The sequence below is a fragment of the Passer domesticus genome, chromosome 4 (assembly GCF_036417665.1).
Source record: "Passer domesticus isolate bPasDom1 chromosome 4, bPasDom1.hap1, whole genome shotgun sequence".
Lineage (NCBI taxonomy): Eukaryota > Metazoa > Chordata > Aves > Passeriformes > Passeridae > Passer > Passer domesticus.
Genome location: NC_087477.1, coordinates 63096772 through 63116995, shown reverse-complemented (window position 1 = coordinate 63116995; position 20224 = coordinate 63096772). Strand labels below are relative to the sequence as shown.

General features: G+C 33.3%; 1 long non-coding RNA gene across 1 annotated transcript; it reads right to left on the bottom strand.

Annotated features, from left to right (window-relative positions):
• Window positions 1-1925: 1925 nt before the first annotated feature.
• On the bottom strand, window positions 1926-17859 carry LOC135300047 (uncharacterized). Its single transcript, XR_010361915.1, has 4 exons — window positions 17564-17859; window positions 17324-17447; window positions 4994-5067; window positions 1926-2039 (listed from the first exon to the last, which is right to left on the bottom strand). It is a non-coding gene; the product is annotated as an uncharacterized LOC135300047 (long non-coding RNA).
• Between the last annotated feature and the right edge of the window lie 2365 nt (window positions 17860-20224).

The following is a 20224-nucleotide window of genomic DNA, read 5'->3' as shown; positions in this document are numbered from 1 at the left end:
TAACATGTGTTATATAAGCATAAAAATAATTATACTACTGATAAAAGATTATGGAGATGACCTAGATATGGAGGAATTAATTTTTTGTCCTGTGTCAAAGGATTAACTTTAAAGCATTTCAACACAAAATCAGCCAGCTACAACTCTGTTTTAGCAGCAGATATTCTTCAACAGTAACGCTAAATGGAAACAGACAACCATCTTTGTCATACAGGTGGAAGTTTCTGCCTTAAATTCTACATTATTTAACTCGCTAAACAGAAATGCGGTTTCTAAACACCATGTCAAAATTATTATCACTTGCTAGTATCTAATATTTTGGGAATAGCGTTAATAGAATAATTGCAAGTTTTGGAAATCATTGTTTAGCCAAGCTGCTTCCTTTTCATTACACTGTCAAAGGCCCAGGAGCATAAATTCCTTCTTTCAGGATTTTTGTACTGTGTTGTCTAGTGGGTTTTGTGCTATATATGCTATGCATCTTTTGTATATCTATATGTATCTATATAGATATGTATATATATATATATACACACGACTATACTGAAACCACTAAAAAGTTTGTTTTTCTTCTTTTCATGCCTCTGAAAAGATGATGTTTCATTTCAGAGAGAAGCATTTGAAATACAGAACCACCATTCTCTATGAGTTTATGTCAAACAAATTTCTCTGTGCTTAAGGAGCCTCTAGGGCAAACAGAATGTCAGAAAGTCTCAAGAATGGAACAGAATGTAGAATAAGAAACATAAGTAAAATGCGTGGATTCATAATCACATTACATGCAATTCTGGTCACCAAAAGAAGGACAAGGTTCAACAAAAGAAGCTAGAAATGATAAAAAGTGGATACTGGAAGAGAATGTTGAAAACAATCTGGGAGCATTCACCTGAATAATAAAAGGAAAGGGCTGAAAGAGGACACATACATAATTTTGGAATCTGACAAAATTTTATTTCTTAGAAAATTAGAAGGGTGGTCCTTAAATGAAATTATCAGTATCAGTCTAAAAGAAACAACATTTATTTTTTTTCTTACTAAACTGCAGAATTAATTGTCATTGGATGTCACAGACCTTACTTATCAATGGGCTTCACTTGAATTGGACACTTATTAAAAAAAAAGTCCCTCAAGGGCTATTCAAAAAGAATGCAATAATCTCTGTTGAAGAAGTTATTTAGACAAAGACTGTAAGAACCTGGAAAAGTACAATGTGGGGAGTATATCTGCCTTGTACCTCTACCTTTGTCCTTCAGTGGCAATATTCTCCAGAGAGTAAAACTTGTCTTCCACTTGTAGAAGCTGAATTAGCTCCTTTTCCATTTCATCTGGTCTATAAGAATGCATCTTATTCTAGAACGGTTCTAAAAAAATTATTATACTATTTTATAGATATATGACATTTGTTTCAGTATGTGACATAGGCCAGTTTTCAGTTTATGAATTAATATTAAATAAACTTCACGTAAATATAACTAAAATAGTGGAAACAGAAATGAGATAAGAAAATGGACAGCAACAGCAGCAGTCCTAATCACAGCAGTGTATAGAAGAGGGCAGAACGCTCACAGAGTGTGACACAGCTTTCCAAGACAAAGAACAGCATGGGCCTTCTGCACTCCCTTCCTTCTTGGGAGTGAGAATCCCTTATTTCCAACCCCTGGAGATATGTGTGATGTAGAATAACAACCTAGGTGCACCCACTGTCTCCAAGCTCTGCACCTTCCCATTTACAATAAGAAAATGAACTCTGTCCTGGCCAAAATTAGGACAATATCCTATTTCAAAATAAATATTCTGGTTACCTTTCAATGACATACAGTGAAATCCTGTATCATCTGTCATGCCAAGTCAGCAATGGAATGCCAGAGTATTTACAGTAATAATTTTTTTTCAGACATTCATTAAATTATTTAACTTCCATGTTCCTTCTTTGTCTTCCTTGTATCCAGACTTTCACAAGGTATTCCTTATGTTTAGGTGCCCATGAAATTTTAATGATATTACATGGATGCCAATCTTTGTTGTCTCAAGTCTGAAGACTGTAAATTGAGGACAAACATCAAAAAAATATATTCATTATCCTGCAATGTTGATAAAGGGCAAAATTATTCTTTTTTCAACATATTGCTTCTTATCTACTTTTTGTACTTACATTATTTAGTTCTATTAGGTTGAACTGTTCCTGGGGGTTTTTTTATTTCTTTTCCCTATTTCAACATAAGCTATGTCTCTCAAAAATTCTGATTCCTAATACTCACAAAAATGATGGGAACTATTTAGATAAGTTATGTGATTAATAATTTTAAGCGACTAGTAGATTTAGTTGCTAATCATGAAGTAGTTTTCATTAATAAAATTTAGCTGGTGCTAAGCTACTTATCCTATTATTTTAATTTTATTATTTTTAAAGTTATTTTTCCAATTTTTATGTATTAATATTCCTTTATCTTTGACTTTTTTGTGAGGGCATGTGGAACATTCTAATGCACTATGTTACCTGTTAAAGGACTATTTTGTATAAAAGAAATAACAAAAAGCAAGGAAACAGAAATTAGAGACACAGAAATAAATAAGCAGGTGATAATGGAGCAACAACAAAAACCAAAACTCTTCAGCCACTGACTGATGGGCCACTAAAACAATCATTACACAGACACAGCCTTGGAAGGGTCAGTCTGACTTAGTACTTGATAAGAGGTGGAGCATGATTATCACAATATTATGAGGTAGTTAAGGAGTCTTGAAGTAAAAACTGTAAAAAACTTACGTGATACCAGAAGGGGCATTGTGACAGCCCATTATAAAATTTATTGTGAGATGTTTGGTGAAAGGACCAAAGATGAGGAAGGGCTTGAGTCGGGGTGGGCTGAGCAGGGAAAGGGATGTGGAAACACAAAGAAGACATAAAGCAATTCTCTTCATGTAAGCAGATATTAGTCAGTACCAAGCCTTATGCCGACAACTGAAGTATTATCAAATCCCTTTCTTAACTACTTTTCCTTTGTAATCTTGGTGCTATGTATGAGCTCTGCAAGGTCTAACTGCAGGCAACTAGAGAAGAGTTAATGGTCCTGGGCTGTAATTATTGGAGCCAGCAGATGGTGAGGCCAGGGTGTGTGGTATTTGTGTACGAGTAAGAGGTTTGAATGGCAGCAACTGGGAAGATTTGGACATTTCTGTACTTTCCCCAGTGAACTGAGCCCTGTATGCATGTGCATATAGCAGGGGTAGTCTGCAGGGGTGGTTGATATGGAAAGACATTAGGAGTTCCAGTCACTTTTGAGAGGACCTGCTAACAGTGCCTGCAGCAACTCTGTGATTACATAACTAAGATAGAGTAAGAACCTTATGGCAAAGAAAAAAATGGAAATTACAAGATTTAATATAATTTTATTTTGCTAAACACCTGTACAAAACCAGTTCAGGCTTGTTTTGATCTTTGATAGGGAGATCCTAACTTTGATATATGGAAAAGTTAAATCCAATTTACACTATGTCACTTACTGCAGTGGGAGTAGGATTTCTGTCTACAGGTTATTATTATGGAAGGACTAAGCATGTTTTAAGGGGTTTGCTTCCTGCCAATTTATTTCACACATTTCTTTGCCTGTGCAATTACTTTCAGCATTTGCATCTGCTGGAAAACCTGTTCCAGTGTGCCTGACCATGGCAGGTGGGGATAGAACTACATGATCTTTAAAGTCACTTTCAAACCCAACCCATCCTGTTCCATGATTCTATGAACGGTTGTTCGAGAGAACTAAAAAAAATTTACATTCCACATTCTGTTGGTTATAGATTCTTCAACTTAATTTAATTGGCAATAGCTTTAGGTCTACAGGTAGGAATGTACTGCATCCAAAATCATGGTCTATAAACTGTTATGGAAAAAAAATGGCATTCTTCTCCAAGTACTGCTGTGAAATTTTGTTCAGTTGCTCTAAAATTCTCTGTCCATATGGATAGGAAATTAAAGTAAAATTACCTTTGTGCCTTGCTATTTCAACATACTCAAGTATGTGAAAATGACAAAAACTTTTACACGACTTCTCTACGGTACACAAAATTTCTGAAGATATTTTTAGCATTCATTTTGATATAAATTGATGATAAATTTAAAATCATGGGTAAAAAAAGTTTCAATTATGGAAGTAGCATGAAAAATTAGAAAAAAATTTGTTGTGAAAAATTTTCATTATAGAATATTTCAGTATTACCAAAAAACCCTAATTAATTTTCATTTCTTGAAGTGCTCAACATTTATTAAAAAATTTTCAATATTATTCTCATTTACCCTTGAAAGAGTAAAACAGAATCTTGTTGGTTGCAGTTTAAACCCTAGATTCCTTTTTCATTTCCCCATTCCAGGCTAAAATATATTTCTATATATACACACATTTTTGACTAGATGTATAAATCACATTTTTCAACTGGAAAACATGTCATTATGAGTATTTTTCACCAGAAAACATAAGTCAGCAGAGAATGGAAAAACAGAATTGAAATATTTGAAAGTATATAGTAAAAGGTAAATTCAGTTTAATACCTTACTGAACAGGTTAAAAATATTTTATGGCTAGAACAAAAAAAAAAATTCAATTTGGAGCAAAAATATTTTTTATATTAGTTGCTTAACAAAATACTACTAATTTGCAATACAAAAAAGCAAAAATTTTTGTCTGTTAAAATTTTGTTGTTAAAAATTTGAATCTTGACATTTATGCAAATATTGCTAACATATACTGTTCTCTTTAGGCTTCGTATATAAATTTTATCAAAAATTTATATGTCAGAAAAAAAAAAAAACAAACCACAAAAAACCAAAAAGCTGAAACTAATAAATAAATAAAACCAGCAACATTTTTTTTAACAATGGAGATTCCAAATTAATACAGTACATATTTTCCATGAAAACCCCAGATTCAATTACCTGTCACAGAAAGTAAATGATTCCATACCTTATTGAAAAAGGAATAGATACTGAAGAGCTAACCTTATTTTACACATGTGTATGCTCTGCTTTGCATCTTCAATCCTTTTGCTAGTGGTGCTGATTTTTATGGAACACTGGAGAGAGAGAGAGAGAGAGGCATATTTGTCAGAAAAATCAATGCCAGTTTTCTTATACAACAAATTGCTGTTGAGGAATGCCACTAAATATATTTTACTGCTTGCTCCTGAAGTGGAATCTCTGAAAAAAGGACATTTTTACATCTTATTCTTTACTTTAATGCACTGACTTATAGGAAGAAGCATACATGACTGAGCAAAAGTTACAGAGCTGTATTCTTGGTGCATTGACTACCATGAAGTTACTTCTTACAATATAGTTAAGAGCAACAGGACAAAGAGAAACACCCAGTTCTCTCTTGAGGTCTTTAAAAAAATAACAGTCTTGTTTCCAGAAATAATACAGTGATCATTCAAAAGTGTAGTTAGATTTTGTAGGGTTACCAGAGGAATAAGTCATGATATGTTCTGAGGATATTTGAGTCCTGCTAAATTCTACCATATTTTTATTTACTGACAGCCCTCTCCCTGTTTCTCACTGCTCTCTCCTCTGCTTACACAAGTGCACACTTACAGGCTCTAGATCAAACCTTCTTCTATTATTAGAACCTCTCTGGATCTTCCAACAATTGTAAGCAAGGACATGAAGGCATTACAGAAGGTCAACGGGCAACAGAAGAAGTTCTGTGATGAAACTTTTTCTTCCTGATGGTGATCAAGTCCTAGAACAGGCTACTCAAAAAAATTGGGTGAAGTTTTAGGATCTCAGTTTATGGAGGTGCTTAGAACTCACCTAGACAAGACCCTGAGCACCTGCTTCAGATAAACCCAATATGAGGAGAACGTTAGATTGGGTGGCCCCAGATCCCTTCAAACAAATTAGCCTATCATTCTATCAATAAAAAATTAGCCATAATATTCCTCTTCATTTTGGGCTACCTGTTTACCTTATTTCAAGATTTTCTCTAGGTCTTTTCTTTGTAAAAACATTCAGTAAAATCCAAGTTTTTCACATCTGTAAATAATATTTTGTGCTTCTCAAATTATCAGGTTTTACTAATTTGATTTTTTTTTCTCAATGTATACAAAACACACAGTCATATACATGAAAATTTCTTTGGTACATCTCTAGAATGACATCCTTCCAAAAAAATATATATATCCTCACTGAGCTAGTCTTGTAGGACATTTCTTCTTCACTTTCAAAAGTCTTTTGAAAACCTGACTCAGTTCTTGTGAGACTCTCAGCAGGCTTGGCAAGCATAAGAAATAATTCAGAAATAAAGTAGTAGAGGCAAATTGTTTAAGGCAATTAGAAAAAAGGGAAGGAAAGAAGTGGTACAATTAGGCCCTCAGAATAAGATTGTTGTCATGGTCTTCCTTCTCCCCCCTGCCCCACCCCCCCATCCCCCCCCCCCCCCCCCCCCATATTTTCAATTATTTTAATAAAATTGGCTGTTGGAAACTTGTAGAATCCTTTTACTTGTACAATCCTTTTTTGTCTTTTTCACAAGATTTAACTTCAGACTAGCCTTGGCTTTATTAGCCCCATCCCTACAGGACAGGACAGCATCTTTAGACTTCTCCTGAGTCACCTGCCCCTGCTTTGGAGTCTTGCATCTTGCTTCCTACATCTGAGTTCAGTCAGGAGCTTCTTGCTCATTAACACAGGTCTCCTGCTGCCTTTGTTTGAATTCAAGTTTTCTTCAAATGCCTGTGAAGTTTTATTCATAACACAAACTTTAGGAAAATAGGAAGTAAATGCTTAGAGAAAAAGATAACACAAACAAAAAATTCCAACGCTAACAAATGGCTGGAAAGTGCTACAAAGCACTGTCAGGTTCAGTTAGCTGTCCACACAGCCAGTAATTGTACTTTAGAAAACAACTTGCCATTAATTTTCAGGAAACTTAAGGAAAAATCCCCACAGCTATTATAAAACAAACAGGCAAAAACAACCACTAGCATAAGCTTACTAAGTAATTCTTTTGATTGCTTTTGTTCCACTGATGTTAAGCCCCGTTTCTTTAATATTTCTTGATCTTTTGTGATGTGGAAGCATGAACTTGTATATAAAAAGCTTATCATTGTTCTCAATTTTTTCATCAATGTTATATTCTTTTCCCAGTTGTTGATTCCAGACTTGCTTATTTTCAGCATTTTTATTATCTACTATGAATTGCCAGTACAAACCTACTGTTATATCTGAAATATGTTCTGCTTCTCTTTGGCACAAAAGCAGAAGAGCACTTAATGAAATTTATGCTAACAAGGCTTAGATTCAGGTACAAAATGTTTAATACAAATGTATCTGAGGTGAATTCCATTATTAAAGTAAACAGGTTTCTTCACACTAATTATTATTTTTTTTACAATTTCAGAATTAGGGATGCAGTCAGATTATAAGAGGTCAATATTACTGCAGTAAAAAGACAGTAGTAATGCAGACTGTTAGTCACTTAACTATAACAGAACTGCGTGTCCTTGCTTGGTTACACATCCCACTGGATAAAACACATTGATTTACTATTCCCTCATGAGACACTTGAATTTGGCATACAGGTAGCAAATGCGTAAAATTCTTTTAAATTCCCAATCACAACACTGAAAAAGCTAGCATTGCTACTTACTAAACTGTTGAAATTCGGGGTAAATTTATGCAACATTCATAAATATGTAACATTCAAAAAAAAAAATTAAAATTACCAAATACTGAAACCAAATTCACCATACTTGATTTATTACTGCAGGTAGGAAACACATACTGCAGGTAGGAAACACAAAAAGTACTTAGGTTTACTTCTCTTGCATAAAACAATAGTTAAATTTGCCTACAGTTGTAGTAAAAAAATCTCTTATGTCAATGAATTGAAAACACCGATAGAATTCTCCCTGAGACCACTCATTTTTCAGCTGAATATTTTCACCTCTTCCAGCCTTTCCCTTTATGAAAGATACTTCAGATCCTTAATCATATTTGTGGTCCTGTCCTGGACTTGCTCCAGTATATACATCTTTCCTGTATTAGGGCACCCAGAACTAGACACTGTATTCTAGCTGTGCAGAGGAAAGCAAAGGGAAAGATACAGAAGTACACTTGCATTTAGTAGCATCCAGGGAGTAAAAATGATGAGAAATTTCAGAATGTTGATTTATTGATATGTTGTCTTTCATGAGCTGCCTCTTTAAAAGCTCTCAGCCCAGTGACTTCTACTTACACCTCTGGCTTCACTGCCCCCTGCGTATTGCATCTTTTTGGAAGTCTACTCTAGCAATAAAATTAAGGCTCTGGTTCAGTTTAAAAATAACTCTGCATTGAGAGTGGGAAGAGGTAGCATTTACATGCTATGGTATATTACAGTGTGGCTTTGCAAGTAGCTGTGCAGACAGTGGCCAAAAGGAGCGAAATCTCCATGCCAGGCTAGGAATGTTTTCAGAGACTGACAACAGCTTCATCACAGAAGAAAACTGCATTCTGGAGTACTGCTCCATGAAATTATTCTTCTGCAGGAAGACCCTGCCTAAATACATAACATATATGTACATCCCAGTTTTCTATATTTTCTGTCAGCTACTCACCTATACAGACTGTGCTGTTTGCATTTATTTCTACTCTCAATCTAGCAACCATTTCCTTAACAGAACCTATGACTAAGGATAAATTAGTCTTCAGTTTCCGTGTTATTATGACTGGTAGTACAGACCTTTTGACATAAGTTTAATTTAACAGGAATGTTAAATGAGCCTACTGGTTTAGTCTCCAAGGAATGTTCAGAGTCAGCAGACTCAATGTCAGTGAGTCTAAGCTGGGAGCCATGGGAACAGGTTTGGCCAGAGAAGTCTTTCTCAATGTATGTTAGCAAGCAAAAAATTTATAGGAGGGCAAGAGGCTGAATTCATCACTTGAGCTAACTGGAAAGGCATATTGTAGGAGAAGGTTCTTGTTCTGAATCCTGAAAAGATTCAGAAGAAACAGGATTCCTATAGAAGAACCTCGCACAGGAAAGAGAGGCCCAATGTAACATTTTCCAAGATCAATAAAGCAAAGTTAGGATTCAGTTATGGCGATCTAGATTGCAGCAGTTTCTCTTGCTTTATAGTTACTGAAACACAAGATTACTTACTTGCTTTCATGGGGCAGAAAAGACAAAAATATATTTTTCATCAGGTCTTAAATGAACCCTATTTTGAAAATACAATGCATCACGCTTTAAATAAATTAAAAAAAAAGAAACCCTCAAAAAAACCACCTGACCCCCTCCTACTTACAGAAATATATGAGGAAATAACTTCAATATATATACATTTCTAACATAGTTCTTTCACGTATTATGGGATTTTATGTCAGTAAAAGACTCTAAGGAAAAGAAAAAATTCTTCACTGTAGAAACTGAGAGTAGCAATAATGGAATTTATTAAAAGCAGATATGTTAAACAGTGTTTTCATGCCTTATCTCTTAAAATGTTTTAATTTTCAAAATAGTTTATGGTATTGAATCATCCTAGAACAGTTTGGATTGGAAGCGACACTATAGACCCTTTAGCTCAAAGCCCCCAGTCATGGGCAGGGACATTTTTTACTGAACCAGGTTGCTCAGAAATCCATTCAACTGACTTGGAACACATCCAGGGATGGGACATCCACAGCTTCTCTGAGCTACCTGTTTTAGTGTCTCACCACCCTCACAGTAAAGAATGTCTTCCTAATATCACATCTAAATTTACTCTTCCTGTTTAAAGCCATTAGTCCTTGTCCTATGAGCACTACATGCTCCTGTAAAAAATATATCTAAAAGTAAATAGAAATTTATAACCAATAATTCTCTCTTGGTTGAGAATAACACAATCAGAGAAAAAATATCTGGACGTTTTAATTTGCCAGTAAAATTAGCATACTAACACTGTGGAAATTAAAAGGTTTTAATAAAGCTCAAAATGCTCAAATGAAAATTGAAAGTGCCTATTCATTTTTTTCCCTCACCTTTACATTGCTTTTCAAAACCAGACATGGTTCAGCCTAGTAACCCAGCTCATAGGCAGCTATATTCCTCTTCAACTCCCTTATTTTTGATTAAATTCACTCATTATCACAGTCAGGTTCTTTGTCATAACTGAAGTATTTATCAACATTTTGATAGCCTTTAACTGTCTCAGTGAAGGACAGGCCACAGTGTTATTGTCAGTATATCTGTGTTTATTTTTAAGGGTCAGATTAGATACCTTACAATGACTGAAAGATTATTTTTGATTTTCTCAGTTTGTTACATAAAGTAATTGTGAAAATACTAGTCCCTTATTTGTGCATTCCTTCTGAAATAGAATTACATGCTTAATGATATCATTGTAAATCTAAAATAAATTTCAAAAACATTTATGAAATCATCAGATTGCTGGAGTTTAGTCAAATAAAAATGTTCAGTCTTTTGATTTTTGGAAACATGTTAAATAAACAGACCAGAGTAATGAGAGTTCCTTATTAAGTTGGTGAATGACATTTGCTACCACTTTTATTTATAAGAATATTTCTTATGATCAGGAAAAAAGGAGCAGATAAAGTAAATCCTTATGTATTCCAAAATCCAGTTGAATTGAAATATCACCTTTAAGTGTTCATGATATTTTTATATTTTCTGTATTCTCAAGATAGATAACAAAAGGATAACAAAACAAGATAACAAAAACACTTATCCCCACAAAAAACCTCAAACCATCAAAAATCAAAAAGCACAATCAAAACAAGCAACCTCAGTCTAAGAGAATATTTTTGATACCATTACAGCTTCATGAAGACCAAACTAACTCTCTAATAAGTCAGACCTGGAGATTAGATGGTAAGATCTTTGTCAATTGACACCTCGGAACATGAAGAATATAGTGCATTTTCCTAGAGATGTCTCACAGATTATTTTATTGTATTAAGCCAGTACATTGTGACTGGGACATCATCCCCTAGCTAGGACTACTATTGAACTGATGGCTACATAACAGATGCATTTGATCATTCTGAACTGGGTTTCACAGACAAATTCCCAGGTGGTAAAAATTTGAATAGATTTAATTATTTTTTGTGGTATATAGCTTCTAAACATGTGATACAATTTCAGATAAACTCACCCTAAGCATTTTCCTTACGTAACAATCCACAGCATCTACCTAGTGGATGACACTACCAGTAGCTAAGAAAATTCTTGCAACTAGAAGTATTAGCCCAAAAATTTATATTCCTGTTAAACTGTAGGAAAGTGGCATACTTTCCTATATAAATTTGAATATATATTTCCCTGTAAAATGTTTCATGTGGGGAAGAAAAAAAAAATCAGCTCATTGAATCCTCTATCCTGCTCACTATTCACACTTCTGTACTGTAAGATTAGTGCTAGGTATTTCTATTTAATAATTCCCACTGTTTAAAATTAATTATCTTTGCTGTGAAGTCATTCCTGCCTTGTGACAGCATGGTCCCTTTTCTTTAAATAGCACTGTACATAATATTTTCCAGAGAATGTTGGGCTAAATAAATGTTTGACTTGAACATGAGACAAATTAATTTTGATTCGTATTTGGGTTTTTTTCTTGTTGTTCATTACTTGTGACTTTACTTACTAACCAAATTTGCTTTCTCACTCTGCCAAGCTTGAGTATCCATAGCCAAGAAAGAAAAAGAAAATAAAATTTATTAAATTTTCAGATACCAAACTAAAAGATTCCCTTTCTTAAGGAAAAAAAAGTTTAATATAAAGAGCACAAATGCTATAGGAAGAACACGTTGGGCATTAACATAGTAGTATGCTCAACTAATTTTAGTACATCTATCATTATAGTTTTTAGCTCATATGCAAGGTTGGCAAGCATTTTAATAATCTACATTTGGGCTAAAAAAATTCACTTTATGAAAATAACAGATTTTCAGTTCAGGATGTTTAGGCTGTATCAAATTCAGAAGTTTCATCTGTTACAAACTAGCAACAAAGCAGGCTACAGTGTAAATATACATCTTCAGGATTAATTGATGATTCAAGTACTGAGGTAGGATAGAGCTATATATTCCTTTCTTCTGGTTTGACTATCCCTTTTCCTGCCTTAACAAAAATTGCCTCTTGCATCCACAGTATATATGAAATACTGGAATAACTAATCTTGTCTACAATTACAGTCAGATAATAAATGTCTCTACTTATGTATTTCTCATATGCCAAAGTATGTGGTCTTTGTGAGCAAAGCAGTCTTTGATCAGGAAAGACTTCCTTGCTACATCCCACAATGTGGGTTATGGTGGCTAGAAATAAAGCCGGATCAGCAAAAAAGCTGGATGGGCAAAATAAATTCCAAATCAGCACAGGTCAAATAATTTTGTACAATCATATTTCATAGTGCTCTACTATTCATTTATCTAAATGTTAGATACAAATTTAAGTAACAGGAACCATTCTTAAAATCTTTCATTTAGAACCTTAAAGTCAATGGCAATTAACAGGCTATTACAAATCTGGTACTTGCTTGATCACAGACTATTTCTGATTCGGGTCAGAAGTTACCATCTTGAACTTAATAAAAAGAATGCTGGAAAAATGCCAAAGCCTAGTTTAAGGAAGAATATTTCTTTGTAGACAAAATTATTCAGTACAACCTTCATGCCTTTTACTGAAAGTCAGTATAACATCCCTTCATATATCCTTTTTCTCTTCTCTTACTTGAAGGTAAATTATATTTGTAATTCATGGGTGCTATTATATCCTGGATAGATCAATATACATCTGATTTACTATTTATTTCAACCACTCTCTACCCACTATACAATATCTGGTGGTTTTCTTATTTATTTGGCACATCTCGCTTGAGATGCGAGTTTGATTTTTTTCAAAGTGCTTGGATCATTTCTATTTAGTCACTTGGCTGCTTCTTATAATCTCCCACACTTTTTTAATCTCTCTCATGTACTTTGTAAACACTTCTGGCTGCCTCACTTATGGTGAATAACAGCTATGTCCCTCCCCCATTCCAAATCTTTTCTCCAAACTCTGTCTTTTCTTGACAGTATTTCTAATCTTCTCTCAAAAGTTTCTCAGTTTACTCCAACTTGTCTTAGAGCTCCCCTTGCTGTTGGATGCTGTTATGAAGCAGAGAAGCTTAAACAAAAATTGGCAGTTGATACAGGCAGCCTTCAAGTAACAGTTTACAGTATTTTGATGGTATTATAAAATCCAGAATGATAGAGCCAATTGGGCAAAATTTTGATTTTCAGTAAGAACTGCTAAATAATGCAATAATGTTTTGAAGAAAACAGTAGTGTAAAATACACATTTTCTTCATAAATATATAGAAACACAACTATTTTATCAAAAGTTTATGCTTATGAAAAATATTACTTTTTCTTTCAAAATAATTATTTTCCTACTTTAAAAGTATTAACATTACCAATATGGACTAAAGCTACAAAAAAATTAATAAATAAAATGAAAAATAATCATTAAATTAACAATATATTTGCAGACACAATAAATGAAAAATTAAAAATCTAAACTATTATTACGGTGAGTTCTATACACCTTTTAAAGACTTAAGTTCCATTTCTCATACAAGGGACTGTAATTCATCAATCACTCAAGTATCATTCTTAATCAAAAGGCTAGTAAAGATGTAACATTTTAAGTTAATGCAGTTTTTTAAAACTGACAATATATATATTTTTAAAATAACCTATTCCTTGTCTTTATAAAAGTGTTATAAAAGGTTATTATTACATCTTTATTTAAACAATGGGTGTCTAAAAATATCATTAGCAAATGCGTGGCTAGATATAATTTATATTGCTATTGTAAATACTAAGCAAAAAACCTTCTCTACTAAAAGACACAGGATTTTAAATACATTAATTCAACAAGAATTAGTCATATTTGAAATAATTAAAAATATTGATTTATTGATCTAATTGGTTTTTTTAAATGTTATCAATGCTGTTTTTAATGGTATCATAAGAGGATTTGGGGTTTTCTAATCACTGCTACAATACTAATGACTACAGTACTAATGGGAGGAATTTTTAATTTATAATCCTTATAAAAAAAAGTTTACATTTACATGCCAAGTGTGAAATACTGAGATCAAGTTTTTTGATGGAAACTGCAAGAAGGTTGTTGCAATTTGTTGGAGAGTATGGCAGTAAAAAAAACAAAGCACTTTAAACTTCATTATCTATTTATGAATAGTGAAAGTTTCAAAACTATGGTGTTTTCTCACATGAAATAGAAAATTAAATCTTTTGTATTGGAGACTGCAGGAGGAGGGGAGAAACAGAAACCTCAAAACACTCTCAGTGCTGACGACAAACCATTTGAGAATCCAGCTCATCTGAGGATCTGGGGTACAGAGAGACTTCATAAGACATAGAAGACAGTATGTAGTGTAGTACATAGAATATAGTACATAGCAGAAAATTATGGTTATAATTATATTTAATGGATTAGCCTTGTAAGATATTTTTAGCAGTGCTTTCAATCTGCTTGGGATTTTCTCTATCTACACCACTATCTGGCACTGAATTAAAAAAAAAAAAAAAAAAGATATACCTGTTTTTTTCTGTCCCTACAAAATGCTACCCAAACCCCAGAAGAACCAGACAAACAAAATATAGAATGATATCTCTTGTCATATTTCATTCAGATATTGTGGATATAAATGTATTTTCATTTATATGCTTCTCACTTGCTTTGAAAAGATGTTTTGTTCCTTGTTGCTGTCTGGCAGAGTAGTAAAGAAGCAAAAGCAGAAAGGCCTTGCAGTATGAAATTACCCAGCCTTTCTAGTAAAGTGATAAAAAAGTCCCACTAAAAGCTTGAGAAACAAAACAATCTCTCTTTCCACCAAGGTTTTACTTTTTCAGTATTAACCAGACTTGTCTCAATTCTTTGTTGTATTTGGAAAGGAAAAATATTTTTGCTATAAAACCACACTAACATCCTCTGCCTCATTAAATGAATGCATTCCTAAAATTCTATTATGACTACAGCTGGTTTTTATATTTTTTCAACATCAAACAATTTTTCTTTTTTTTTAAAGGCCTTCTCTGCATTTCATTCAACTAACTTTTGTCTTTTTATTATTTTCATTCTTTTAATTTGTTTCTGATTTGGATCCATCTGAAAACAAAGATTTTGAAACACATAATTCTGGTAGATCTTTTTAGGTGATATGAATTTCATATCATTTCCTAGGGTATTATTAGTTGTTGCTGCTGTTATTGTTATCTCATTGGCAGTTTCCATTTCTAGTTGTTCAACCCAGGTGGTTGAGATCTATGAAGAAATGAGCTCCATTATCACATCCTGAGCTTCTGAAGTTCTAGTTTTATTCATGAAAGGGAGCAAAAGAATCAGCTAACTAAACTGTCACTCAAAAAAAGAACCCGTTTAAACGCATCACAGAAAAATATCAAGTCATTTTACTGCAAGGTGAAGCCATAAAAAAAAATTTAGGCCCTATTAGTCAAACCATTTTTTTGTCTCTCATCTTAATGTATTTTCCCTAGTTCCACAGTCCATTCTTTCCAAGATCTCTCACAGATCTTAATAATAGCCATGATTAATATAATCAAGTGACAAATAAAAGCACCGGCCATAGTTTTTAATACTTTTTATTATTATGAATTATAAAAGGCATGAGACAAAATGTACTATAAGCATGCTAAGGTTCCTTCTAACAGCAGGAAGACTGGATGAGGTCGTCAACTAAGCCCACAGCAGAAACATAGAAAATGCTGAAATATTGAGTTGTGTGTCTAGTTCCTACTTCAGGATTGCACTCTTTGTGCAGGATGCATTGCTGTACTCAAACAAAGAACAAAAAGGAAAAACCTATAGGTGCAGTAGGCATGGTGTGTAGGATAGATTCATTCCTTGTGTTGTGGCTGAAAGCTGACAATTCTAGATCACAGCGTATGCGCTGATTGAAAATAGAAAGGATCTTCTCAGGAGGAAAATTCTGAGTTGTGCTTTAGAAATTGGATGAGAGGGGCAAAGCATGCAGGAAATTCAGCAGTTCCCAGACATTTGCTGTCAGTACTCGTGTTTTTAGCGCAAGGAAACTATATCAATGGTGCCCTGTTAAAGGAACTTTTTCCAGCAGACACAAGTATAGAGTGAAATAAGCTTAAAGCATGTCTTTCAGAAATCTAAGTTTTCAGATACTTACTCTTCCAGAGCTATTCACCTAACTTCATTATCCTAATGAAGTTGTACTTAATAAGTAATAGGAAGGACACTAATATGCTGGAGATATTTGGGGAACCTAATTTATAATAAAAAAATCTCTCATACAAGAATTTTAACTGGCACAATCTCTTAATGAAAACTCCAGTGAGACTCTTGCTTTTTCTCTCTGGGTTTGATTAATTTGATAAAAAACCTATTACCTGTGCAGTGCAAAAGAATCTTCTTGTCTATATGAAATTGTATAGACACCTCTTGCAGGCAAATGGGTTTGAGAGACAAATTCTCCATGTTCATATGCAAAAACAATTTTAGAATAATTTAAATCATCAGAAATACAACATAAATGGTCTTCATTTACTGCTAAATGTGCACTCTTGAGGTTAAATTAAACCTATTTGACCTCAAAGCCTTAATTTAGTAATACCTGGAAGGAAAACCTAAGAGTGCTGTAAACTCTTCATGCCGATTTGTGTTATTGAGGACACAGAGAATTCATGAAAGGAATTTTCAAAAGTGGAGGTGGAGTTATGGGGAAAGGAGAAAGAAAGACAACAGTAGCACAATAAATCAACCCTCTGGCTAGATATAACTCTATTAATTGCAGGCACTCTTACATTAAACTGTTTCCAACCCCCTGCTGATGAAACCTCTCAAAATAATTTCACCCTTTGACAGCTTAAATTATGATCTTCCCACTCTATAAAAGTGTTTGACACATTTGTACCAAGTATTTAAATGACATTAAAAAAAAGGTTCTGTTTTACACGCACCTGAACTGTTATTTAAATACAATTAGTTTTCTTTTTCTTTCCTTTCTTTTGGCAAACCTACATGGATTTTATTTATATCTTCATTTATATAAAGTCTTATTTATCTGGAATACACAGTGGCAGCAGCAGCTAAAGCTATTTTGAAATGTCAGATATAAATCCCTTAAAATTTCATTTGTAAGTTTCTTATAATTTTTCTCAAACCTTTTTTTTGAGGCAGAAAATTCTCACACTCACCCTTTGTTTAAGCTAGATTTTAAAAATCCTAAAAAATAATGTGGTCCTGTGTGGTAACAGCATTAATTAAAAACACAAAAACATTAAAAATGTACTTACCTGAATAGATGGACACATTGAATAAATAAACAAATGACAGTAGATGTGCATATTATCTCTGAAATTTACTCTGGATGTTACTCAAGAATATAGAATATAGCCTTTTTCATGATACCAAGGAATACTGAAACATCATGGAACATTTAACCTGTTGTTAGCCAAAATTTCTGTAACCAAATAAAAAAGGTATTTGCTACAAAGATTTCTTTTTGTAAATTCACTCTCAACTCTTAAACTTACTAGAAAATATGCAAATTGTTCTATTCTTCTGAATAAGAATTTTTTTAACTAGATGCTACATAGCACATTTGTGATATAATTCAGAACGCATCATTAAAAATATCAAGAGTTAAACAAGAGCAATTTCTCTGGTGACAACATAGTGATACTGCAGCGCTAATGACTCCATGGTTTTAAAATTACTTGATGTTTCAAAGAGTAACAAATGTGTGTAGACAATTGCACGTAGGAGAGGCCACAATTAATAAGTTACACATTTTGTGTAGTATGCCTAATGAGACCATTAACAGCACGGAAGTGTGTAACCAGTGAGTGAGAGCAGTCCTCTTCAACTTGTCTTTAAAGTCCCCTGGGCATCACTCACATGTGCCAGACATTGAAACTGATGAACCTTTTGCTCCTCTAACACCTGCACAAAGTAATAGCCTAAGATGCCAGGTGAAAAACAGGATTTCATCTGCCAAAGATGATCTAAGTTGAGATATTAATTACTCCTTTGGGAACTGGGTATAGTAAATGCTAACATGAATACATAAACATGATTTTTTTTCAGATACAAAGCAATTTGAATTCACTGAGCTTGTATAAACAATCATCAAGATATGAGCAAAACTGTTCCACTTCCAGACAGATTTTTATGTCTTTGGCTATATTTTGCTGAAATTGTATTATGTGAAATTAGTTAATTTTAAATTAAAAAAACCTGCATGCTAATTGTTGAATCAGAATAGATTTCCCTTACAAAAAAGTGCAAAACAGTGTGATTTATCATCTGAAGACATTTACTTGCTTTCATCATCAGTTACATATTATTAATTTAATATAATGAGCACATATATGATTTCTATAATTTTTGCCTGAAACCAAGAGTGATAGTAAGTTTGAATTCTTCAATTCAGTCTTTTAGAATTTTATTTTATAACCACACTTCTGACTGCCAGTTTAAATTTTATCTTTGGATTATATTTTTGTAGAATTACCCATATTAATTATAAAATAAGATGTCAGCCAATTCCTATAAATAAAAAGATGATAATTCTTTAAATCCACATACTTCAAAGTGTATTTCATTGTATACAAATTTTCTTACATAACTTTTTAATATAAGGAATAAAGGTATTTGATGTATAAGTTAATCTGAGATTTGTAAATATTCAGGCACAATTATTTTACTAGAGAAATTCTCTTGAAAACATCAGCTGAAAGACAGCTAGAAGACAATCCCCATATACTCACATCCTGTCCCAACTAGTTACACTTACTCCTAATAATTTGAAAAGTATTGTTTGATTTGAAAATACTCTAACAGTGTGTCCACCTTATTTGAATATGTGTTTGGAGGATGCAAACCCACTGACTATTTTAAATACATTAACCCCACAGTGAGGATGTGTGTGCATATGTTGAAAAGGTTTATTTAATTTACAATGAGCTGATTTTCAGTTCTGTAAATCTATGTCAGAGACATTCAGTATTCCAATGTGACAAATCAAAGGCAACATACAAATTGAAAATGAACTGAAGAAAATACCATTCTCAGAAAAACATGCCATATACTAAAAGATGGATTAAAGTGAACAAAAATATAGTAATAATTTAAACAGATGAATAATCATCTTTATTCTCAACAGGGATTTTGAGTCACAAAATTGATCTGTGATGCAATGATCAGAGGAGATCATAGATAATATTCCAAATAATTTATTCTTAGTTGTGTGGAGAGCATCATAGGCTAACACATAGCTTGGAAACTGAAAGATCAACAAATGGCAAAGCACAGTTTAGAAGATACATGCAGGGCCTGATTCAAGTCTCCATTCTGAGTACCTTGTTCCCAATTTCCTGTGCTTGTTTTGAGCTGTGACCATTTCGAGTAGCAGACTTCCATGCATTATATACTAGCTGTGGTAATGAGAATAAAGGGTTAGCTAGGAAGACTTGTTAAAAACATATTCACAGAGATCAGCTGAATGTTTTCATGCTGCAGTGTGCCTACTGTAAAGAACATTGTAACCGTGATGATCTACATTTTCACAGAAATATTTCCATATTGCTCTTTTCATTTCTGAAGTATAATGCATTTCATAAGAAAAACAGGTGGAGCAATTGTAAACATTGGGTTTTGAAAAAAATATAGTGAACATATAAATATGAACCTCTAAGTTTTCAAAAGTAAAAATGATGAAAGCTATATAAAGCACTTCCAAAGTTTAACTTACTGTTGAGTTTAGTGATCACTGACAAATATGAAAAGGGTCTACCACACTTCAATTGTTAGGGAAATGTCATAATTGAAATTGATGATTACATGAAATTTACAAAACAGAATACTATATGCTGTAATGCATTTTTTAATTTTTTTTTCCCCCCAGCAGAGAAGGAGAGTATGAAGAGCCAAAGTACACTAGTACAATGAAATATGGTGTGAATTCTCATGTATCTGAAGTTATGGTCTACAAGAACACTTAAAGGAACTGTCAGAATGGGGGCCAGTACAGAACAGTGTCATGAAAGGCATTTGTTCCCACTTCAAAGAATGGAATGAATGAAAGGGAATTTATACTGGAAAAGATAACATCTCACAGGGGTTCATTGAGTGCCTGGACTGTAGCACATGCTCTGTGACATAACAGATAGCTACATATTCACACCAACATGCAT